This window comes from Protopterus annectens, chromosome 16.part0 (assembly GCF_019279795.1).
Source record: "Protopterus annectens isolate FY-2018-M chromosome 16.part0, PAN1.0, whole genome shotgun sequence".
Taxonomy (NCBI): Eukaryota; Metazoa; Chordata; order Ceratodontiformes; family Protopteridae; genus Protopterus; species Protopterus annectens.
This window is the reverse complement of record NC_056750.1, coordinates 22547609-22563552: the sequence shown is the minus strand read 5'-3', so window position 1 is coordinate 22563552 and position 15944 is coordinate 22547609. Positions and strand designations below refer to the sequence as shown.

The 15944-nt window shown below is 39.6% G+C and overlaps 1 protein-coding gene across 1 annotated transcript in view; it reads right to left on the bottom strand.

Moving 5' to 3' along the window:
• DDX31 (DEAD-box helicase 31) overlaps positions 1 to 15944 on the bottom strand; it is a 2738529-nt gene that overhangs the window by 1123060 nt on the left and 1599525 nt on the right. The gene's annotated exons all lie outside the window — the stretch shown is intronic.

Sequence of the window (15944 nt, the reverse complement as noted above, 5' to 3'; positions counted from 1 at the left end):
AGGCTAAAACTTTCTCCATGATCTGGAAGGCAGGCCCACCTGAAGAGGGAAGGATGCCCGGAACAGAAAAAGACAACCTCGGAAATTGGGATCACAACCCGCTCTGAAGGACCGCCCTCTAGACCAGCAGCTGGGTAAGAGTCTGAAACTGCCAGGGTTCCAAGAGGCAAGAACGGCCCCAAACATACAATCACTACTGTACTAGAGCCCTCCAAACTGAGAGCCGAACTATGGCCTAGAGAGTCTATCAGTTCTGAGGGAGACAAAGACATCAGAGTCAATCCAGGTACCAAAGAAGGAGCTTCTGTTGGCAATGTAGCAGCTGGAACTGGTGTAATCAAACTGCTGGGCTCTGAACCTAAAGGGGTGGTCAGAGGAGGAAGATCAGGAGGAGTCCTGGGAGAAAAGACCTCAACTCCGAGAGGGAGGGAGGTCTGAATGGGTGCGAGAAGACCCCGTCCACCAAAAGCTGATCCACTTATTTCATCACATCTATCTCTGAAAGACTTCGGGTTGATCGGACCAACATCCCCGAGGGAGACACTGGCCTATCAATGAATGGCTTGGGGAGTTGACCCAAAAAGGGGTCTATAAAAGGGGAATATCTTGCTCTGGGTGGTACGAATGCTTCGAGCTTTGGCACCGTATGTTGCAGAGCAGATGGAGAAGTCAGAACTGAGTGGGAGGTCAAAGATGCTAGTGCCGACAAAACTGTTGGTACCGAGATTGTCAAGATTGGTGCAGAAACTGTCTGTACCGAGGAAGTCATGACTGTTGGTGTCGAAGGCTGTTTCACAATTAGCTTTGGGACCTTACTCTTCAGTTCTGAAGAGGCTGAAGGAACCGCAGACTTATGCCTTTTGGAGTCCAGTGACGATGGTGAGCTCAGCATTGAACGACTTCTCTTTTTATATTCAAATTTAGAAGACTCTGGCTTAGAGAGGGCTTCTTCAAAGGAGGATTTTAATAACCCCTTTAAAATCAGCTTATTCCAGCAGTCTGCCAAGGTTCTGGAACTAGAACCTTGGCAGATCTTACAATTAGTTTCTAGACGGGGTACACCCAAGGAATATACACACGAAAGATGCCCATCTGAATTGAGCATCTTCCTTCCACATTCTTGGCACTGCTTAAAGCCAGATATGCCTTTCTCCTTCTCTGCCATTTTGAAGAGATCATGCACACACTCATACTCTTAAAGGACAGGAAGGAAACCTACCAACAATGGTAGGGAGAAATACCCATAAAGGTAATTAGAAGGGGAAATACCAGCGATGATATTGAAAGAGATTACCAAATAGGTAAAAGGGGAGGGGGGAAAGGAAAAATTACCAATGATGGTAACAGAGAATACTGTTATGAACAGTATGGCATGAACAGGCAATGTTAAGTTACCCATCCCACTAGGTGAAATCCTCCCAAGTGTGTGACCTCTTACAGACCGCTTTGCACTACTCCCAGATGCACAGGGACTAATAAAAGCATTACACATGTGAAATGAGTGCACAACATGCTACCCAGGATCATGAATGGGTAGAAACACATTCACCAATGTTCTGGATCAAAAAAGGTACACTATGTGATGAACATCAAGGGGAGAGGGGGCAGTAGGACAGAAAGCAAATCCAAGTTCTATAAGGATGCTCAGCATAGGCAATCTAATGCATGTCACTGGTGCTGGCTTAAAGCACCTCTAAAAGGTAAATCTTCCTTAGAAAGGGAAACAGCCAACTGTGAGAAAGCAAGGGCTGATGGTCAGTAATGGAATTGGTTTAAAAAAATGCTTAACTCCATATTATGAAACTCAAACCAAATTTGTACCTCATCTCACTGAAGACTCTGCCTTTGTCTCAGCCTTCCCTAGCTATTCTTTCAGCTGTCCTAATCCTCAGTGCAATAGCCTCCAATGCCAGAAAAGCAGTCGTTGTGAAAGGTGTGTAGTATTTTCAAACTTCCTCTTTGAAAAATGTAATTTGCTTATGCCATCATCATTCTCCATTCTATCTGAACTATTTATTTTGTCATTCTTCATCCAACCAACCATCTCCTTTTGTAAGGCTCCCCTGACTTAACATGTAATCTTTCTGCCTCTCTATGGCATTGTATAGGCTTCCTTCATTCCAGTGTTAACCTGTCTACCATTCTCTTTAATCAGGATCCTTCCTTCTCAGTCTACATAATTGTATTCCCTTTTTCATTCCTTTCTTAATGCTGTTCTTACAGACCCTTCACTTTTCTATGCTTCTACTGCCTATCTGTATTACTTTTTCCCTGTGGTTCACAAACTAATTGAAGTGTACCTTTCTGAAGTCAAAGATTTCTGATCTTTTCACACACAGTTTTATGGCAAGCGTGTTAATCACACATAGTCACAGTCACTGCTGGACAGCAGGCCTCTTTGTCCAAACCCTGTCACTCTTTCTTTTATTAGTTAAATTACATCAGCAACATTCCCTTTCCTGGCTGGGATTTCAACTCTACTTAACATCCGCTTTGACAGAAGTTTTTATTTCCTTATCCCTCCTATATGTGGGCAACATTTCCCAATTCTGTATTGAAAACCGATATTCTCTATAAATATGCTTCTTCCTCTTCTCTTTGTCCCTCTTTCACTTCACTTTTCACATTGTCATCATAATTCTTTCTTGTGCAGTGTTCTGTGTACCATAACTACCCACTAGTGACACCTTATTTCCTCCCAGACTCTAAGGGCCAGCATGTCCCACTTCATGTTTTATTTATCATCACTCCACCACCACAACTGCTATCACTTACTAAACAAATAGTGTAATTCCATCTCCACTCCTATTATCCATTTCCAAATAAAAACTGTCACTCCATCTCCATGGTTTTTATTCTATCCTAGCTAAATAGTGTCACTCCACCACCATCTCTGCCCTTTCTGTTTCTTCTGTACATTCTGAATCCAGTCTTCTTCTATCCTGTCTTTCCACTCATTATCCTTGGATACCAATGTTTCTATTATGCCTTCCCTGTGCAAATGCAATGCAAAAGTGATCCACATTTATCTAGTATTCTGGCAAGTGCCCACTCTGGGTCAGGTGATGTTACTCCTATCCTTCAGACCCAACTCCAGTTTAAATATGTCTGTAAAACAGACTCAGACATACAAGGCCCACAACATACACATTTATGATCCTCCCTCACACTTTCCTGAGCCCCACACTAATCCATAACATTGTTTAAGCCTCTACTCACTAAGCCACAAAGTGTTTCTTGGATTGTACAAACTAAAACTGTACAGATTCCATTGAGGTAAATAAACATTTCTATTACTGTTGCCCTTCCTCAATACTTCAGGTTAAACTCTTTTAGTTTCTCGTTATGTGGACCCTGAAGCAAATAATGTATCACTTTGTTGCTCTCTGACTTGTCTGTATCCTGTTTTAACTGTTATGCTGAACAGGTCTTTAGATATGTGCACACCACTCTAGATGGAGCTTTCCTCAATGAAGACAAAAAAACTTCTTGTTCTATACTGGTGATTCTTCTTATTCTAATAATTTCCAGCATTTCAACTACCCTCTTTGTAGCTTCCTTTTACTGTTTGCTTACTTTATAGCAATCTAACATGAATATCTTCATCTCTTCCTCTTTTTTGTTACTATTATTTGGAGTGAAGAGAGTGACGGATATGCAAAGGTGGTTTATATACACTGACAATATCCACCATTAATTACACTAAATTTGTTTACGGTTGTAAGAAATCCTATCAAAAATGAGAAAATAAAGTGATGTCAGTGATCAAGATACTTCCCTCCTCTGGTCATCAGTGAAGTGCCAATCAAAACTAAAGTGCTGCTTTTTGTCATTGATTCTAGGTGGTTACCTACCCCTGATTTTTGACTGCTCATCCTAGACTGCAAAGCCTCCATTTTCTCAGCTTGTCTGCATCATGATTAACATTAACTGGGCATAACCCTAAAAGGCAAGCCCATACTTTCAGAAATTCTGCAGGGTCACTTAAAAATATGCCAAAAGAAAATGGCCCCTGGTATTGACCCATGTGGTATCACAGTTGTTACCATTCTTTCACCTAATAAATTTATTAAGCCTATTTTTTCATTAATACTTCATGTGAAGCCATGTCATATGTCATGCTAAAATAAAGTCTACATAAGCCATATTCCAAAACCCTTTAAAATCCAGTTCCCTGGTTACCCAGTCAAATAATTCTGGCAGCAAATTTGTGCAATCTTGTCCCCCCCCCCCCCCCCACAGGATTCCAGATATTTTAAAACCATTTTCTTTAGGTGTGATTCCCCAATTTTCTCTGTAACTGTTAAGTAGTCTGAAAGGTGTAATGTGGCAATGAATTAAGGGCATAAAGTTCACAATGCCTATATGGATGTTGACGAAGCTTTTGATACCATCTCCCATGTTGGAATTATTGACAAACTTTCGCAACAACATTAATCCAAACATAGCTCGCTGGATAACTAAATGACCATCAGTGAACCCATGCTGATAAGGGTCGGGTATTTGCAGTGATGTCCCACATGGTTCTTTCCTGGCCCCCCTTTTCATTAGCAAAATACTTCTATGATGTGAAGGCTGATATCAAAGGGCTTTAGTTATCCTAGGCAAGCACCTACAGTTGTCTGGAGGCAATTATCAAATCCAATTGTGGTATTTAAATCCATCAACAAGGACTGCTCCAAACATGAGCTTGCTGTGTTAATCATGGGCTCACTGTCAATGCTAAGAAATGCAGTATAGCTTCCCTTGATAAATCCAACACTACCACACAGATAACATTCCATTTAAATTTGATCCATTCATCAGAGAGTTGGGCACCTATGATGACAAATTTTCCTTTGACCAGTTATTTCAAGCACAAAAAGGGAAATTGGCTAGGCTTAAAATGGCCCACAAGGGCAGCTAGCCTAGTACTTACCTATGAACCTATGAATCTATGAACATGTTTGTTACAGACAAACAACCCATCTACCTTGCACAACTTATCTTTTGTGGCATCTCCTGAAGGTCCAGAGAGAATAAAGTTCCATTTTATTCCTCTCTTATTAGGCCCTGTGATGCCCCTGCACTGGCCCAGTAATCAAGGAGCCTCAATCCTCACCAATAACACCAGTGAGGAACGTGCAAATTGGGAGGATGACAAGTACACACACAGTGAAGTACAATTTCCTTTAAGAGCACGCAGAGATCACAGTCAATATACGGCTGGTTTCTCCCTCTTTCTCCAGATCCCCAATAAGACTCCCCACTGGCACAGCTACAGGGTTAAGATCTCAGCTGAGTGGTCAAGCCAAAACCTCCAGCACCCTCTCTGTCCAACCAGTACTTCATGTCCCTTGCAGAGTAGCTGACACACACACACACACACACACACACACACACACACACACACACTCTCTTTGAGATCTGATTTATATACAAACATACACACACTCCTGGGGAAGGCTGGCACAGGTTCATTAGCTATGCCCCCTTCTGCCCTGACTATAAGGTAGTACTAGCTGCCACCAACCACCTTTTATCAGCTACTATAAGGCTCTTACAAAGGGTGACCAATTCTACTGTGTAATGTTACTATTATCCAAATGGTAAGTGTGTCCAAGACTTTTAAGGCTATTCAGGAGTGGCCTATACAGTGTCACCAAATACATATGCAAGTACTCTAAGAGCTTAAATATCTTTAAACAAACCAGCCACAATTAAAAGGTTTAAATATATTTAATAATAAATAATAAGAGAACAAGACAATACTCAATGACTCAACACTGTGACAACAGAGTTCAAAATCACTGGAAATATTTTAAAACAACATTGCAGGACAGTCTCACATAAATACAGAAAACATCTAAAGTAATCTTACTAAATTCCTATCTATGTCTAAGAGAAATCACTGCAATCTAAGTCTTACTTAGAGAGCAACACCCGGCAGAAGTGCTGGGTGAATGTTTCTAGGTCCAAAGACAAATACAAAATACACAGACCCAGTCTCTGAGATAGTTCTTAACTTACTATCAAACATTACTGCTGGGTTATCTCAGATTACATCATTCTTTGTCACGTCTGCCCTCAGTTCCCAGGCTAACAGAAACTTAAAAATTTAGCACTTCTGTGTCAAAAATACTTATCTCTCAGAAGTTTGCCTAGAACTGGAAGTCGTAAAACAGTTAAACACATTTTGAAACTTGTAATTATTTCTGTTTCTAGACAATAGAAAGAACTCCTAGCTGTAGACATTCTGTCTCCTAGCTGAGATAAACACAATCATAAAACTCTGCTTTTCTTGAGGGTTTGCAAGCTAACTCTGCATGTTCCAGCCTTTACCATCAAAACATACATTTGCATAGGCATATAATTTATACACATTTCTGCTCTTTTCCAGCAGGGTACACTGTGGTTACATTCTTGAAGCTCAGTACAGAACATACAGTTCAACACACACTTCCACACTAGTAGTTTAATATACACATAACATATAGTGTTCTTACATTTGTAAGACAAGCTTAGAAATCTATTACTATTCGCAAATAACAGAATTATTCACAAAATTCCAGCTAGCTGGGCTGGCAGCCTTCACAGGCCCATCACTGAATATAAGAATACAAGCAAGCAGCTTACTGAAAAGATAGGTCTTAGTACCCTTATTCTGACAGATTAAAAAACATATCCCTCTACTTTGTTTTGTATAGGATCTTAAGGGGTGATTTGTATTTGGCCTTCTATGCTGTGAATAACCATGTGTTATCTGAATTCCTTCACCTAAACAGAACTGGTGATAAAGTAAATATTTGTTCTAGAGATCTAAACCTGTACTACCAGATTAACTATACCAGTTGGTGTAAAATGTACCTAACCTAACGTAGCCTCCATTTCTGGATTAGACTATCATTTCCTATCTAGCACAGTACTACTGGCAGCCTTTAAAACCTGTCTAGATGAAGGAAAGGGCATTTGCAATTGTTCACTAGGGTATGTGCGGATATATACCTTATGGGGACACTACTGATCTCCCACCAGTACTGGGTGATCTGGTTTAACTTCTTAATGGTCTCCTTTGCTGTAAGCTTAATAAGAAACTATGGCATTATGAAATAAAGTCAAACTGACAGTTGACGGTTTCCAACTGCTGCCATAAAGTCAAAGGAAGACAGCATTACTACCTGAATACTGTGTAACACAAGTTTGTGAATTCAGAAAGAAAGCTCGAGTGTTATTAGTATCAAGGTCCAAGTCTTACAGAAGCATGACACCACAAAAGATAGAAAAGTTGGGAAGCTAAAGTCACTGTGGCACAGCCAAGTTAAGTCCTTTTTTTATTCCCTCCTGACCTGCCTGATAAGATTTACTACATTTACCTTCACCCAATTCACCCATTTGTTCAGGGGGGCAGGCATCTCCACACAACACAAGAATTCTATAACCCATCTGCACCTGACCAGGTTTCTTTATTAGTCCATTCATTCACTGCCCCCAAGGTGAGAGCAATGTGGTAAAGAATGGGCCAGTTTATTGATCCAACAGGGCAGCCTACTCTCTCCTGTCAGAACCCCCTTCACCCCCACAGTGGTCCTCTGGGCTCTGCTTCTGTATTACTGGCTCCAGGAAGCATACCTCCATGTGATCTCTCAGCTTCCATTCATGCACACAGGCAGCAAATGCTCAAAGGAGTAGGAATGGCTTACTTCTTGTTTGCTGAAATACCAAACCATGGTTATATAAATAGAACGAATGGACAGCTGACCGCTTGGGAGAAGCACTCGAAAGGCTAACAGTGAAGAGCCACTTTCATTAGTAGGGCACATATGTGCTAATGGGACTTCTGATTCAATCATGTCCCTGGCTCTCAGTGTCTCATACTAGAGAGTGGTTGCATCTCTGGTGATTGTAACTAATGAACTGTCAAAGGAAAAATGTCAATCCGTGATCAAGTCATTAGAACACCATCACTTCATATGTGGTTTGCAGGGCCTTGACAAACTGGCAGAAGCTTTAAGGTATATTCAGCTGTGACCAAAGTACCTTGGGGGGGGTCCACTGAAAATAGCATGTAACCCTATGGCAATGTAGTCTGCCATCAGTCTCAAATCTCAGACATACATACTGACACAGGGTTGTGGTTCTGTGAACAACAAATTAAGCATTTAAAGAATGTTTTGGACTGCCTATATGGGAAAATGTTAGTCAGCTCCTTGTAATTAGGCATCAGCAAATAACACCTAGTACCTGAGCTGAACAAGTTGAGACTATGCAAAGTGCACTATTACTCTCAAGTACTGGGAAGTAGTAGAGATCCCTCTGCTGGGCAAGACTGTTTTGGGAGGTCATTGTTTGGAGTTACTTCTTAAAGTACTGGACTGCTCTGGTACCAAGCAGTCAGTCTGACAATATCCTAGGAGCTGATGTCCACCTGAAAGAAAGAGTATGAAATTAGTAATGTCTGGATCCTAACTGGAAGTGTAGGTATCCACATAAATGCCTTGAGATTTGTTGATTGGCAAACAAGCATACAGAAGATCCAAAAAGCAAATCTAGTCTCCCTCTGGATAAGCATGGTACTCATGGCTGAAGGCTACCCATGTGAAATGGCTCTTTAGTAATAAACTTATTTAGACTGTTAAAATTCTGAGGGATCTTAGTTAAGTCTCATAACTTTCTGGAACTAAAAACTATCTGAAATAATGACAGAACAAGCAGGAACTTAAAAACTCTGGTCTGGATGAAAACAAAACTTACAAAAGCATACATTCGAGCTTGAGTCCAACCAGCAAAAAAATTATTAAATGCTTTTTTTCTTCCAAACACAAAGAACTTCATCAGAATCTGAATCATGTAGCAAACATGTCTAATTAAAAGGTAGATATAGTCATGACATTGAACAGCATATCAGCTGATCATAGTGTTGACTGCAATTTAAAGATAAAATTCTCTAAAAATGTTACATCATGTTACAAAGTTGACAAAATCAAAATAAACTTAACTGCAATTGATCTGTTTATATACAGCACAAATGATATTTTGTTTTCAAGTAAAAAATTATTTTTTATTTGCTAGAACCTCGTAGATATTGCTGTTTTTTGTCTGCAATATAATTAAGTAACCCAAACAAATGCTGCTAAAACAAAAACAAACAGTAGTTAAATAATGAATAATTACAGATAAAAATAGTAATCTAAACTTGGCATAATGTGTCATTTTTGAAGTCTCCCTTGAGCCGAGATTTGCTTTACTGGCTAACTACCCATTCTTGACAAAGTTGGGCTCAAATGGAGGACATGGAGAAGCCCCCTCCACATGTATCCCCACTAATGGGGTCAATATCTTTTTCAAGGTGGCAACTTCCATGATAGCTGCACACTGATCAACAGCTTAATTTTTGCTCTCCAGGAGTGAAAACAGAAACTGAGAAAAAAGGACCAGTGTAATTATAAGCCTGGGTAAAATTCTGTTACTAGCTAGTAAGTACACTGCAAAAAGGCAATTTGAACTTCACCAAAAATCAGAGGCTAAACTGAAGAATAGGCTGACTAAGTATGAGGCTTGTCAGTAACAGCTGTTTCAAAAAATGTTGAGTTAGTAGACAGAACACTCAAAGAAAACCTCAGATTTTCTGCTGTAGCAGAGAAACTGAAAGGAACAGACTACTAATTTTATGAAAGTGCAAATAAGCAACTGGACTGGTGTTCCACAGCAGGATTTGTTAATTGAAAGGGCACACTGAGGTGCATTTTCCAAACCTGGCTATGAGAAAGCAGCCAAGACCTATATTTGTAAAGATGCAATCATACCAGCAGAAAGAGAGGATACTGACAAAACTCTATTAGATGGGGAAAAAGTATTAAAATTGGAGACAAAGTGTTTGTGGAAAACGACTGTTAACTATACACCAAGCAGGAGAGAAGCAAATTTATTCCAGCAATCAAGGAATGTTGAGAGGCAAGTGTGAGATTTAAGCTGTTGTATCAAGCTGTATTCAGACTATTTTTTTCTTGGAGGATCAGACATTGTTTTTGATGGAGAACAGGGAAAGGAAAAAAAAGAGTTTATCCAACAAAAAGTGGGCAAGCAAACAGAAAGGGAATCTGTTTCTCATTCTTCTGACAAAGTTCATAGAGAGACTTTGCCAGTGAAACCTTTTCCAGTCTTCCAAAAGAACATACATGACAGACAGAAAAAAAAGCATAGGAATTGAGTAGGGCACTCAGAGTACCTCGAGATTGAACAAGATTCAGATGTTGAAAAATGGAGTTGAAAAATGGAGATGATCAGGAAGAAGACTAGTAACACTGAAATCAGTGAATAAATGGGAGATTACAAAAGCATCCATCACATTTGTGAAATATGACTTTGCAAGAAAAAGTGGATGAGAAAAGACTAGACTTTTCATGACTTTGTTAAACTTGTGGGTGGACTATGAAGAATATACCCTATATTATTTCATCAGTGCTTAAAATAACACTGAAGGGAAACAAGAAGTAACCAAGTAAATGTTTTTGTTCATATTAGTATCTATATAAAACATTTCATGATACAAATTACATGTTATATTGTAAATCAGATTAGTACGCAGTCGGGTATTTTACATTTGGGGGAGGACTCTTTTCAGTGACTGTTATTTATTTTCATATTTTTAGCGTATACAAGTAATTTTTTGTTGCAAGAACTATACACTTTACAATATAGCAAGACAAGAAAAGCTGGACAGAAGCAAGTTTAAGTTAATATGATGCTGTGATACTGGGCTGCTGGGGTGGGGTGTAAAAGTGTACTGATTATATTATATGTATAATTAAGATACTAATAATTTCCCTTGTATTTACAAGTGTGGATGTCTAGATTAGTGTCCTCTGCTAAAGCTATAAAAAATTATTTTTGTAAACAAATAGGTGTGAAAAAAATAAGACAAATTATGGAAGAGATGAAAAATGATATGTTTCATGCATCTGCAAAGATATTAGCTTGTTTTTCTCCATGAGCAAATGTTCTCAGTGATAGACAAGAAGTCTACACCAGAAGGCAACTGGCCAGAACAATTCTTTACATTCTGTTCCGAGTCAAACTTAAAAATTCTCTCATGCATTTGTAAAGTTGTTAGCTTTTTTCTTCTTATTGCTGAATACTTTTACATGGAGACAAGCTGTCTGCAGATGCAAGCAATTAATCCTGAGAGTTTTGAGCATCCTTTGCTGAGGTAAATGCAAAATTAAAAGGTACAATGGCAAGCAGGTCAGTGAAAAATAAAGTTTGAAATTATGGGAAGTGAAGAAAAGATGGTAACCTCCCCAGAAGCCTAAACTCTTATAATTAATTTAACATAAACATGCACAAATTAATTTTACTTAATTTCAGCTAGTAGGACATGATGTAAATACCATAACATTCCATCTGTGTTGTCCATTTTCATTTTTCCTAAACGTACTGGTTCGGATCTGACACGCGGATCTAACTCGGCCATTACTCAAGCTTGTGGAGACCAACAAACTTTCAAGCTCCTTTCCTACCCATAATGCACCATGCCTAACTTCCCTCAGATCCTATTCACAGCTAGAGAGAGAAAAAAGACTATAAAAGAATTGCCATAACTGGAGTTCAACAAGAAGGATATATGGTGTCCCTGGTGTCCTTAAAGGTTTTGTTCCTCCAGGAGTTGTTTGTGAGAAATGGAGAGGGATGGAGGGTGAGGAGTTGAGGAAGAATGAAAATGGACAACATAGATGGAACGTTATGGTAAGTACATAACTTCTTTATTTGACAATGTCAATTTTCATTCATTCACCAACATCTGGGACAGAGCCCCCAGCTACCTAAATTCCTGGGTGGACTCTATGGAAGGATGTTCCTCAGTACAACTGAGTCAAAGGCTGCTAAGTCTGTAATGAGTGATAAAGGTATGAGGATTTGACCAAGTAGCAGCCACACAAATATCCATGGATACTCTAGACTGGAATACAGTGGAAGTAGCCATAGAGCTAATGGAATGAGCCTTTAATGGTTTTGGTAAGGGCAGATTCAATTTAGTATAGACAAAAGAGATGCAAACTGTCAACCATTTGGCTATAGTTACCCGTGTGACCAATTCAACCATCTTGTGATGTGCAAAGGAAACAAGGAGCTGGTCTGACTTTTTAATTTGTTTTGTTCGGTGCAGATAATTGCCTATAAACACCAGTATGCACAGCATATATTTCTCTTTATTTAAAAGTTTGGGAAGAATACTGGCAGGTTAATGGTTTAGTTAAGGTTGGATTCTGACACCACCTTAGATAAGAAGGAAGTACTGGTATGTAAGATGACCCTATTCTTGTGGAAAATCAAATATGGGGCCTTAAAAGATAATGGTTGAAGTTCTGAAATTCTCCTATCAGATGTAATTGCCAGTCTTACAGGTCAAGAATTTTAAATTACATTTAGCTGCAGATTCAAAGGGAGACTGTGTCAAGACTTGTAGTACCACATTTAAATTCTATGGTGGTACAGGATCTCTGTAAGGAGGTCTAAGTAGAAGAGTACCTTTCAAAAACACTTTACATATTTTGCAGAAAGCCATGGAAGAATTCTGAAATCCAACATGAAAACTGAAAATGGCTGCTAGCCAGAGTTTAATAGTCAATGAACTAGCAACCTCATTAAATAAACTCCCTAAAAAATCAAGAACAGAAAGAATGTATCGGGGCTTTGAATGGTTCTACCTGATTCTGCTCTGCCCAATAAACAAATCTTCTCTATTTACTTTTGTACAGTTTCCTTGCAGACAGTTTATGGAAAGATAACAGGATGGAATGGACAGGCGAAGAGAGTATAGGTTGCCTGGTTATTGATGGAATTGCAGAAATCATGCAGTCAGTTTGAGATCTGAGATGTCCAGGTTAACCGTGCCTGTCGGGTGGAGATGGATCCAGAATCCAAGGTGGGTACCGAAGATGAGGCCAAAAGAAGAGGAATCAAATTCGTTGAGGCCAGAAAGGTACAATAAGGATAACTTTGTTCTTCAACCTGATTGCTTTCTGAAGGAAGTTGGGAATCAAAGGAGTTTGGGATAAACGTACAGATGACCTGGGGGCCAACTGTGGAGACCAGCATCCTTCGGTGACTCCCCCAATGGGGAGACTAGGACAAAAAAGCTGCTGCATTTGTTGTTTAGGAAAGATGCAAAGAGATCACAGCAAGGCTGGCCCCAGTGACAGAAAATCATGTTCATCACTTTGTTATTGAGAGTCCACTCGTGAGGTAGTAAAATGGAACTGCTCAGTTTTGTCTGCTATCACATTGCACTTCCCCAGAATGCACAATGCAATTAGAAAGTGGGTGGAGTAAACTGTCCATTGCCACATCTTCAGGGCTTCTTAACATAGGGGTCTTGGTTCCTCCCTATTTGTTGGTGCACCAGACCAGTGACGTTGTCCATTTGGATCACAATTGTTCCAAAGTAGAGAGAGTTTGGAATGCATTGCAGACTTCTCATATGACATCTTGCTAAAGGAACTAGCAACTGTCATGTCCACGTGGTAACTGATCACTATTTTGTCTGCTTATACTGTAAATACACTGTTTTTTACTGCTTAGTCGTAAGTTCACAGTCCTAATTATATTGGGCGATATTTTGTCTGACTATGCAGTTATAGTATGGATAGATGTATTTTCTCTGTTACCAACTGACACAGCTTGGGTTGTTTGCCAGCTTATTATTCCTATACTGGAAAGTCTAATTATCCATATTATCCTGTACATTAGATCTGTTAGTGTGCCTCTACTCTGCCACTTCCCCTCACCTCCTTTCTCCTTGTTCCACTGTACTGCTCTACTGAAGAATAAGTGTCTCCTCTTGCCTAGTACTCTCCCATTAACTCCTTCTCCTTCTGGTCTTCTTTTCTGTACTCCTTTATCTACATTTCTTCCTTACTTGTACCATGCCTTTTAACCTGTCCCTCTCTCTCCTTTCCATAGGTTGTAATCAGTTAAGTTTTGGACCCAGCCACAACTCCAGATGGTGGACAGGGTTCAAAAACCCCCCCAACTGAAGTACCCTGCAACACCTCAATGCTTTAATGGCTGGAATTTGCTATGTATAAAAAGCTAATGTAAGAGATCATCTACATCCTACACTAAATACTTAATATATCAGCACCTACCAACCACACATCACCAGAATGACTCTGGTATCCGTCCCCTCTCCCCCTATTTTTCTTTCTAGATTTTTTTTGCATTACTTTCCCTGAAAGTTGGTCCTAGCCTTCCCTGGCATAATAACCTTCTAGCTCCCATCTCTAAAGTTTCTAAGCAGATTACATTTTTATTTTTGCAGGGTTTAATCCCCTTGCTGATAACAGTAAAAGCGCTATGTTGCTAGCATAAGTGTTTCCCCTTTACCTGTAGCTTTCTTTTGCCCTCAACACGTGTAACCACTAGTTTTTGTTTGCTTAGCTCCTTTCAATACATTTCTGCTCCCCTACCCCCTTTCCCAACCAACCCTGAATACCCCAGATGTATACTCTATCCCTCTTTTTCTCCTCCCCCACAATTAACCAATCACAACATGACTTCACATCAGACCTACAAACTCCTCCCCCTCACACCCAGCCTGCACCACTCTACCAACCTCTTTCTCCTCCCTGTTTTCTCTCCTATTACATCCTTCCTTCTTAATACCATATAACCCTCTCAATCATAATATGCAGCCTATTACTAACATCAATACTATTACTCCTTACCTCCTTAACATCTTATCACACCAACCTTACCAAAAATCCACACCAACTTTAACTCAGTCCACAAACACTTAATCAGTCTCCCCTATATCAACTCTCCCTTACTACTTAATTTCTCTTACAATCAATTTCATCACAAGCTCCTGTAACTATTTCCCTCCCTCTCCCCTAAACACAAACTGAAACATTACATTTATCCCCTCTTTTTCCCAAACCCACACTCCTAGCAATGCTCCTACAAGCCGGTGACATACACCTTAACCCAGGACCCACAACTCCAACAAAATCCACCATACCTCTTCACTTAAAACCTTAACCCTTCTATCCATTAATATACAAAGTTTATCTAATAAAGTTACTGAACTACATGCATGGATCTCACACTACACCCCCCATATATTAGCACTATCAGAAACCTGGCTAAAATCACATATCAATAATACACACATTCTACCCCATGAGTATAATATCTATCATCAAGACAGAGTCATTAAAAGGTGGAGGAGTTGCAATTCTTTACTCTGAACACCTGTACCTTTCCCCTTTCCCCACTGCCCCTCCTGACTTCCACCCGGCTGAAATACTACTATTAAACTAAAATCCAAAAAAACGCTCACGTGTTATTCCACTTCCCACAAAACGTACTGTTGCTAAGAAGAAAAAAAGAGAATGTGTGGGAAACAATGTGCAGAGTAGGTTTTATATCCCAAGTAGTTCACTATAAAGTTCCAAATACAATACGAATCAGGTTCAGATGTCTCCTCAATGTAAACAGCCTATGCAGACAATTGCTGGCACCCAAAACCAGCGGGTGTGTTCCTCTTCCTAGTAGTTCAGCCACAAACTCTTGTTAGTGCCACTCCACAAAACAATAGTTTGTCATGCACAATCCAGTAAATACAAGCGTTAAGCGGAGGTTATAAATATTTATTAAATAAAAACGGCAAGCGCTTTCAACTTGTGGTCTTCTTCAGGCCAATAACATAATAGTGTTAAAAATATATGGCATGTATATATATGTGTAAATTGTACACATATATAAAGACAGTTGACAATAAGACTATGTGATATTATATCAAATGCCCTAAATGAATACTATGCAAAAGGGGACAAGGGGTGGGGGGGGGAGAAGTGACAAGATTAAAGGAAGTGTGAAGGGGAATGAATGTGAGGGAAAGGGGGGGGAAAGAAGATAAGGAAAAAAGTGAATGAAACAAATAGAAATATCAAGGTGTAAGTAGATAG